This window comes from Lethenteron reissneri, chromosome 72, assembly GCF_015708825.2.
Source record: "Lethenteron reissneri isolate LAM-NWPU_2019-01 chromosome 72, ASM1570882v1, whole genome shotgun sequence".
Lineage (NCBI taxonomy): Eukaryota > Metazoa > Chordata > Hyperoartia > Petromyzontiformes > Petromyzontidae > Lethenteron > Lethenteron reissneri.
In genome coordinates this window covers 3,412,202-3,420,363 of record NC_083850.1, presented here as the reverse complement: position 1 = coordinate 3,420,363, position 8,162 = coordinate 3,412,202, and the positions used below count along the sequence as shown (strand labels likewise).

The 8,162-nt window shown below is 46.7% G+C and overlaps 1 protein-coding gene across 1 annotated transcript in view; it reads left to right on the top strand.

The window, feature by feature from the left end:
* The first annotated feature begins 420 nt into the window (after positions 1-420).
* LOC133361273 (zinc finger protein OZF-like) overlaps positions 421-8,162 on the top strand; it is a 282,249-nt gene continuing 274,507 nt past the window's right edge. Inside the window, exons 1-2 of the mRNA XM_061580191.1 lie at positions 421-520; positions 902-968. The gene's annotated coding sequence lies outside the window, so the exon portion shown is untranslated. The remainder of the gene's footprint in view (positions 521-901; positions 969-8,162) is intronic.

Sequence of the window (8,162 nt, the reverse complement as noted above, 5' to 3'; positions counted from 1 at the left end):
AGCACCGATGGAGGTCGTCACGGCACACGAGGGGGTGGGTGGCCAGCACCACGCCCGGCCGCCTTTGTCTCCCTAGTGGCTTTGTTTACACACCGCACCGGGTACTCGTTTGAGGCTGAGTCGAAACTCGCTCCCTTTCTGTCAACAAACTTGAACTCTGACCCCGCTCTCTGACGTCACCGCTCAGCGTGACATCGGCGTCAAACGCCAGGGGGATGTGTTCCTCGCTAGTGACGTCATGTCACCCACCCCCGACCACCGCGCTCTTGAGCGTGACGTCATCTCTGCTCGGCCGCTGCCGATATCTGTCCCAGTGCCAATCCTTATTTGGGCAAAGCCACGCCCGGTACGTGGCGGCTCATTAACATAATTTATTCGTGAAAGCCGTCGCGAGTTGAGAGCCGCTCATTGTGGGAGGGGAGTGTCATCGTACCCCGCAAGTGACGTCATGTCACCTGCTGCCGCGTGACGTCGCGAGGGACCAGGAAGTTGCCGCTCCGCCCGTGAACTGAAATCCGAGGTGAGAAATTATCATCGCTGTTGTGGTGGTGGTTGTTGTGGTGGTGGTTGTTGTGGTGGTGGTTGTTGTGGTGGTGGTTGTTGTGGTGGTGGTTGTTGTGGTGGTGGTTGTGGATGTGGTGGTGGTTGTTGTGGTGGTTGTTGTTGTTTATTGAGGTAGAGCCTCGCTCTCTCTCTCGTAGGGATGTTAATTGAGTAGCAGCGAGCATGGAAGCGATGTCCAGGTTGGAACTTATCAACTTGGGGCCTTGCCTCCTGCCCTCGCCTGATCGCGTTTGCTTCAATTATCTCGCTTAAGTTGAATTTGTCTTGACCTGGCTCGCAACTTTGTAACTTTGTTTTACTTTATATATTCTCAGTTTTTCTTTTCTTTTTTTACCAGGCCAAGCCCGCTTGAGCTGCTATACCGCTCTTGTTTTCAGAAGTGACCTGCCCACAACAACAACAAGGTGAGGCTCGTCAACACGTGGCGGTGTTCACTCTATACACGTGGTGGTGTTCACTCTAGATGCGTGGCGGTGTTCACTCTAGACGCGTGGCGGTGTTCACTCTAGACGCGTGGTGGTGTTCACTCTAGACGCGTGGCGGTGTTCACTCTAGACGCGTGGCGGTGTTCACTCTAGACGCGTGGTGGTGTTCACTCTAGACGCGTGGTTGTGTTCACTCTAGACGCGTGGCGGTGTTTACTCTAGACGTGTGGCGGTGTTCATTCTAGACGCGTGGTGGTGTTTACTCTAGACGCGTGGTGGTGTTTACTCTAGACGTGTGGCGGTGTTCATTCTAGACGCGTGGTGGTGTTCACTCTAGACGCGTGGCGGTGTTCACTCTGGACACGTGGTGGTGTTCACTCTAGACGCGTGGTGGTGTTCACTCTGGACGCGTGGTGGTGTTCACTCTAGACGCGTGGCGGTGTTCACTCTGGACACGTGGTGGTGTTCACTCTAGACGCGTGGTGGTGTTCACTCTGGACGCGTGGCGGTGTTCACTCTGGACACGTGGTGGTGTTCACTCTAGACGCGTGGTGGTGTTCACTCTGGACGCGTGGCGGTGTTCACTCTAGACGCGTGGTGGTGTTCACTCTCTGCATGTGGAGTGGGGACAACCGGGAGATCTGGAGGGAAATCCACACGACCACGGGGAGAGAGAGAGAGAGAGACACTAAGCTCCAAATATACAGCAGGCGTCAGGGTTGGGATCGAACCCACGACTTCCTGTATGCCAGGACAGGTAGTTAACATCTCACCACAGAGAGAGAGACATGCAGCCTCGGCTGTGTTGGTTGATCCTCAATGAATTACTTGGTGGAGTGAGGAAGCATTCATACTGAGCGGATGAAGGTAGCCAGGCATGGGTCTGGACACGCCACCACCTGTGATCCATGTCACTGAAAAACCCTGAAAATTTGATTCTTGTAAGAAAGAAAAAATCTGAAAGAAATCAATTTAACTAAATCGGATGTTTTTCACTGAAGGAAATTTTACCTTAACCCACTTCTACGTAATGTCGATTTTGGCAACTCGGAAAGGGAATGACGTGGCAAGCTGAATATAGTCGTGTTCACTTATACATTCCAGACAGCATAAGCTGTGAAAATTTCATGACGCCAGAGCTCGGCGTTGGAGAGTTTTTGCTGCTTCACACAAACAAACATGTAATTTCTGCTTAATATTTAAGATAGCAGTTGTACCTGTTCTTCACACGGATATGTATTGAAACTCCGAGAAGCCATTGGCTTCATCGGCCAGGAGCGAAGCGCCACCTAAAATCTCCCGGCACGCTGTTAACAGCTCTAGAAGTATGGCACACGAAGAGCCATATGGTAGGGGTAAGCGTTGCAGAGCGCTTAACTCAGGTGTGTTGCGGGTTGACGCCACACACTCCATGGTCATTTCTCCCCCCCCCCCTCCCAAAATACAAGTCTATTTTTTATAGTTTTTACATTGTGTACAGTATGGAACCTACCCACATGCCAAATTTCAAGTGTGTTGCATGTTGGGAAGTATGCTAAACATTTCGAACAGACACGTATCCACACATTTCCCTTTTATATATAGACTAGCTTTACTACCCGGCTTCGCCCGTGACTTGGATTCTTGTCTTGGATTAAAACAGTGCCTACACGGAGTGTTTGGGGGGGGAGGGTGACGTCAGCAAGCACACTGCGTAACGCTGCCGCATGCGGGTGTGACATCACAGATGTGATGACAGATGTGATGTCACCGCTCACTTGCGTGCAAAATAAATGCATTAGTAATCCCTCGTTTATCGCGGTTAATGGGGACCGGAACCCCTCGTGATAGGGGAAAATCCGCGAAGTAGGATTGGCCCCCCCTAGGAATTTCCGTATATGTGTGTGTGGGTACCAGAATGTTTAAAATATGTATATTTATACTTTATATATATATATATTTTACTTAAATCTATTTAATTATAAAACCTTAATATACATTCACTCTCTCTCTCATACGATACGTATTATGGTGTTCTACACTCACCAGTTAATTTCGAACACAACACTACGATACGCGAGACACAGTTGACAGCGTGAACGAGAGTGGCGAGATACAACAAGGGAAGAAGCTGGGAGACGATGCGATGATGTGCAGCCAATCAGCTCACGAGATACTGTACATCCACTCATGCTCTCATTCGTCACTCTCGCGCCGGGAACCAATCACGTGCCTTGTCTGAGTGCCCGTGGGTATGTCCAAAGCCTCTGAGAGAGTTTCTCTCTTTGTCTGGCATCCTGGGAAACCGTTTCTCTCGCGCATCATGATGAAACAACACTGCTTTCCGCAATACGGCTGCCGATATGGCGGTATTTTTTAATTTAAATTTTTCGATGAATATTTTTGAAAAATCCGCGATGCACTGAGGCCGCGAAACTTGAATCGTGAAGTGGCGAGGGATTACTGTATTGCGCCCCCGCCCCCTCCCCAAAATACAAAAGTCTATTTTTATACTTTTCGCATTGTGTACAGTCTGGAAGCTAACCACATGCCAAATTTCAAGTTTGTTGCATGTCTCGAAGTATGCTAAACATTTCGAATAGACATTCACAAACTTCCCTTTTTTATATATAGATAAATCAGCATTTTGCGACCGCCACCGTGTGGCATATTATTATGTGCCAGGGACTCTTGGGAGGACAACAGTCCAAGTCCATAATTTGCAATAAGTAACGGCAAAGCAGTTATAAGCGACTCGCAGAATTGTGCGCAGTTGCGTATACAGTACACGGCTTCCCTGAAGGCAAACACCTTCAGCGAGCGCGATGCCGATCACACGCGTCGAATAAAAAGCAAGGGACAAGTCCTTACTAATAACTCTTTACTAACAACTCCTTACTAACAACTATCATTATTTCTAGATTTGAAGCTTTCGTGACTGCAAGGATTCATACTCTTAGGTTGTTTCGGTAAAGTCACGTAGGTAAAAGATTAAGTAAAATAATAATTAATGAAAATAAATCAATTAAAATCACGATGCTTCGGAGGCAACACAAGCCTCCTTCATCAGGTGTCAAAAGGCACAGCAAAATAACTGTAGTGGGAGTTATTTGTAATGGGGCTTTTAATATATAGGGTAAGAGGAGGGGGGGGGGAGCCAAGGGGGGCGGGTGCTGGATGGGGGGGGGGGGTGGGGTGTGGGTGGAGCCAGAAATGTGAAAATAGTAAAACGTTGTAGGAAGGTGAAAATAGTAAAACGGCGTCTAAATAGTCGTTGGAGGGAGGTCGAAGTGTAGGGTGGGGGAGGGGGGGTTGGGATGTGGGTGGAGCCAGGAAGGTGAAGGTGGAACTAAAAGACGGCGTCACGGATGGTGGAGGAGGGACGCAGAACGTGGGGGAGTGGCGATTTAAGTTTAACATGGTTAATCACTTCTTTCCAATGATTGCTCAATTTGAATCCATCTTCTCGGGTGAAGTTATGTCTGTGTTTGTATATCTGTATGGCTTCATGGACAAATCTTTGGTGGTATCCAGCCGGCTTGCAGAGTACCTTCGTATCGGAGAAAACGATATCATGATCACCCACAGCGTTGTAACAATGATTGGCAACGGCTGAAGAATTTGTTCTGCCATATTCTTAGGTTTTTTCGGTAAAGTCACGTAGGTAAAAAATTAAAATTAATAAAAGTAAAATAAAATAAAAAATTAAATAAAAATCACGACGTTTCGGAGGCAACACAAGCTTCCGTCTTCAGGTGGAACCGTCACAGCCCGACAGCTGTATCAAGTAAATGAGAGATTACCAGAGATACCACTCCGTATATATAATGATTGAGGGGGGGGGGGGGGGGAAGGGCCAGGAATGGCCCACTTTTTATTATTATGGTAAGGTGCGGCTTGAGACTATGAATAGACTGCATAACAAAAGACTGAGCCTTTATTATGGAGAGGTTCGGTTTGTGACTACGCCTAGCCTACATAACAAAAGTGTGAAAAAAGAAAGCTAAACCTGGAAGAAAGCTAAACCTGGTTTTGTTTTACCAGGTTTAGCTTTATTCCAGGTTTAGCTCTTGTAATCTCTAATTTACTTGATACAGCTGTCGGGCTGTGACGGTTCCACCTGAAGACGGAAGCTTGTGTTGCTTCTGAAACGTCGTGATTTTTATTTTATTTTTATTTTATTTTACATGTATTAATTTAAATTTTTTACCTACGTGACTTTACCGAAAAAACCTAAGAATATGAATCCTTGCAGTCACGAAAGCTTCAAATCTAGAATTGTTCTGCCATGTTTCAAATCTGATTTGTGTTCGCGAATTCGGTCCGAAATATGTCGTTTCGTCTCCCCGATTATAGCAGTCCCCGCAGGTACAACTCAATTTTTAAACTCCGGGGTACTGTAAGTCTGGAATGACATCCTTTACGGATGGGATCAGATCCCGGATTTTATGTACTGTACTGAATCGGACTTGGATCTTATGTTTGTTTAGAATTTTGGAGATCTGTTTGGTCACGCCTGCTATGTATGGCAATGTGATAGTTTTGATCGGAGTTTCAAGTGGTTGTTTCTGTATGGTGGGAGAAACAGCTTGGCGGATAGTGCGGTCAGAGTATCCGTTCATCTTGAGGGCCAAATGTACATGTTTCAGTTCACTGGCCAGGTGGTGTTGTTCAGAGATGCAATGAGCTCTCTGGTATAGTGTTTTGATGAGATAATTCTCTTGAGCCGGATGGTGGTGGGAATCAGGTTTCAAGTAGGAATCTGTATGGGTGGCCTTCCTGTAAACACAATGTCCCAAAGATCCATCAGGTCTCCTCTCAAACAACATCCAAGAATGGTAGTTTGCCATCTTTCTCCACTTCCATGGTGAATTTGATGGATGGGTGTCTGGAATTGATGTGGTCCAGGAAATGGTTCAATGCTGGGAGGCCATGTGGCCAAATGACGAAAGTGTTATCCACATATATCTTCCACAGGAAAGGACGTAGGGTGGACGTCTGGATGGCGTCTGATTCAAACTTTTCCATGAACACATTGGCTATCACTGGTGACAAGGGGGAGCCCATGGGGGTACCCTCATTCTGTTTGTAGAAGGTGCCATTCCAGGTAAAGTAAGTGTTGGTGAGGTAATGCCTAACCAGCGCAGGTACATCCGAGTTCAGTCCATGTTGGACCAAGTCTTCGATTATTGTTAAGGTGTCAGGAACTGGGACTTTGGTAAACAGAGATACCACATCAAAACTGACGAGGATATCGTCAGGAGACAGTACCATGTCCTTGACCATAGAGACCAATTGGCTTGAGTTAAGTACTGCTGACGAGGTCTTGCCAGTGAAGGGGAGCAGAGTATCTGATAGAAAACGGGCCAGTTTGTATGTAGGAGAGTTGATTATGGACACTATGGGTCGTAGTGTGGAGCCTTCTTTATGTATCTTGGGAAGACCATAGAATCTGGGAGGTCTTGCAGCCGAGGGTTTTAAGGAGGGATGTTTGGTTGGTTCGATTAGGGACGTCGTTAGGCTGTTAGTCGGATCCTACTGATGATCTTGTTGGTCTTTGTTGTTAGGCTGTTAGTAGGATCCTACTAACAGCCTAACGACAAAAACCAACAAGATCGAACCAACGTCTTTTACGAGGATTCATGTCTGCATTTACCACAATACTTGCAGTGAAATGCGAACAAAACACACTATGATAATATATGCATAAAATTTCGATTTAAAGCTTACGTGACAGCAGGGATTCATCTTCTTGAAACTGATTGGTCCACACCAAGGGACGGGTTTTTTTGAGCCTCGACCCAATTGGTGCTCGACCAGAGGACACCAATTGGTGCTCCACCAGAGGACGCCAAAAGGCGTACTGCTCACACATATTATCATAGTGTGTTTTTGGTTGCATTTGATTGCAAGTATTGTGGTTAATGCAAATGTAGTGCCATGGATGGGCTGCACTTGCAGGCAACGACAGACATCCCAGAAGCGTTTGGGGGTTGTGAGGGGTCCTATGATCCCTCGCAAACACTCCCAACGGCCGGGGGGGCTACGGACGTACTGGCCTGCAACGGCAGACATGCAGACCTCGGTGAGGGACTCTGGGGTCACCCACGTCTCTCACGGAGGTCCGCACCTCGGCTGAGAAACGTATATAAGGTGGACCTCTGGAGAGGTCCTGGCAGTTGAAGACCAGTTGAAGCAAGAAGACCTGCTAGAATAGGACCCTGGACCCCTAGCTTCGCCGTCTTTTTAAGGGCCGAAGCTCTGTGAGGCCAGTGGTCGACCCTGGGTCTCCCATAGGATATTATAGCCAGAGGACCTGGAGCGCAGCCGGGGCAGGCATATTACGTAGGAGGCGTATAATATACCAAGTGGAAGTACTCAAGATAAACTGTACGAGGAGTTGATGTTTAGTAGTTAGGGCGCGTGTGTATAATAAAGACGTGCCCCCAACAAAGTGTCTCTTGTTGCCAGAAAAAAGGGGAAAACTCCTATTATTAACTCCTATCATTTTTCATTGCTGGAGGGTTTGCCCCCCTCCCTACCTTAAAATACTGGCTCCGCCCCTGAGTGTGTGACAGTGTCAAGTTTGTATTTGCAGTAAAGTCTATTAATTCTATTGAGCACGGAGGTTATATCAAAACGGTAGTTTATTTTTGTTTTCATCTGGAAGTCTTTGTAAGATTGGAGTCAGGAAGTTATCACAGCACATGTGCAGCTGAAGTCGGAACTTCATCCCAGCATTGAAGGACATCTGTGCCTGGCTTCACACCTCTTAGTTGCGATTGAACATTAATTTATGCATTTGTGCATAACACAAATAGTATTATTTTCAACATCCTTTGCTATGTCAGCTGAATTTAGCTTTCATAAATATTCCTTTTGTAGCCAGACAGCCGAAATTGTGTGCTCGGAGTTTTGGGTTAACATTCATTTTGAAGATACTAGGGCTTCCAGGCATGTTTATAACCATTTGCCCTCTCATTGTGTGCCATAACAGCCCGTGTGATGAATTTGGGACACTTTTTCACTATATCATGAATATATGCATAAGTATAGACGTGTAAGTCACGTGTGACTGTATATATGCATTGATACTGATGTGTAGATGGTGTGGATATATTTTTCTGTCTGCAGCTGTCGCTTCCTCTGCAGAATTGGTCTGATGGAGCAAAGGCACTCGGCGCGGCTCGGTGC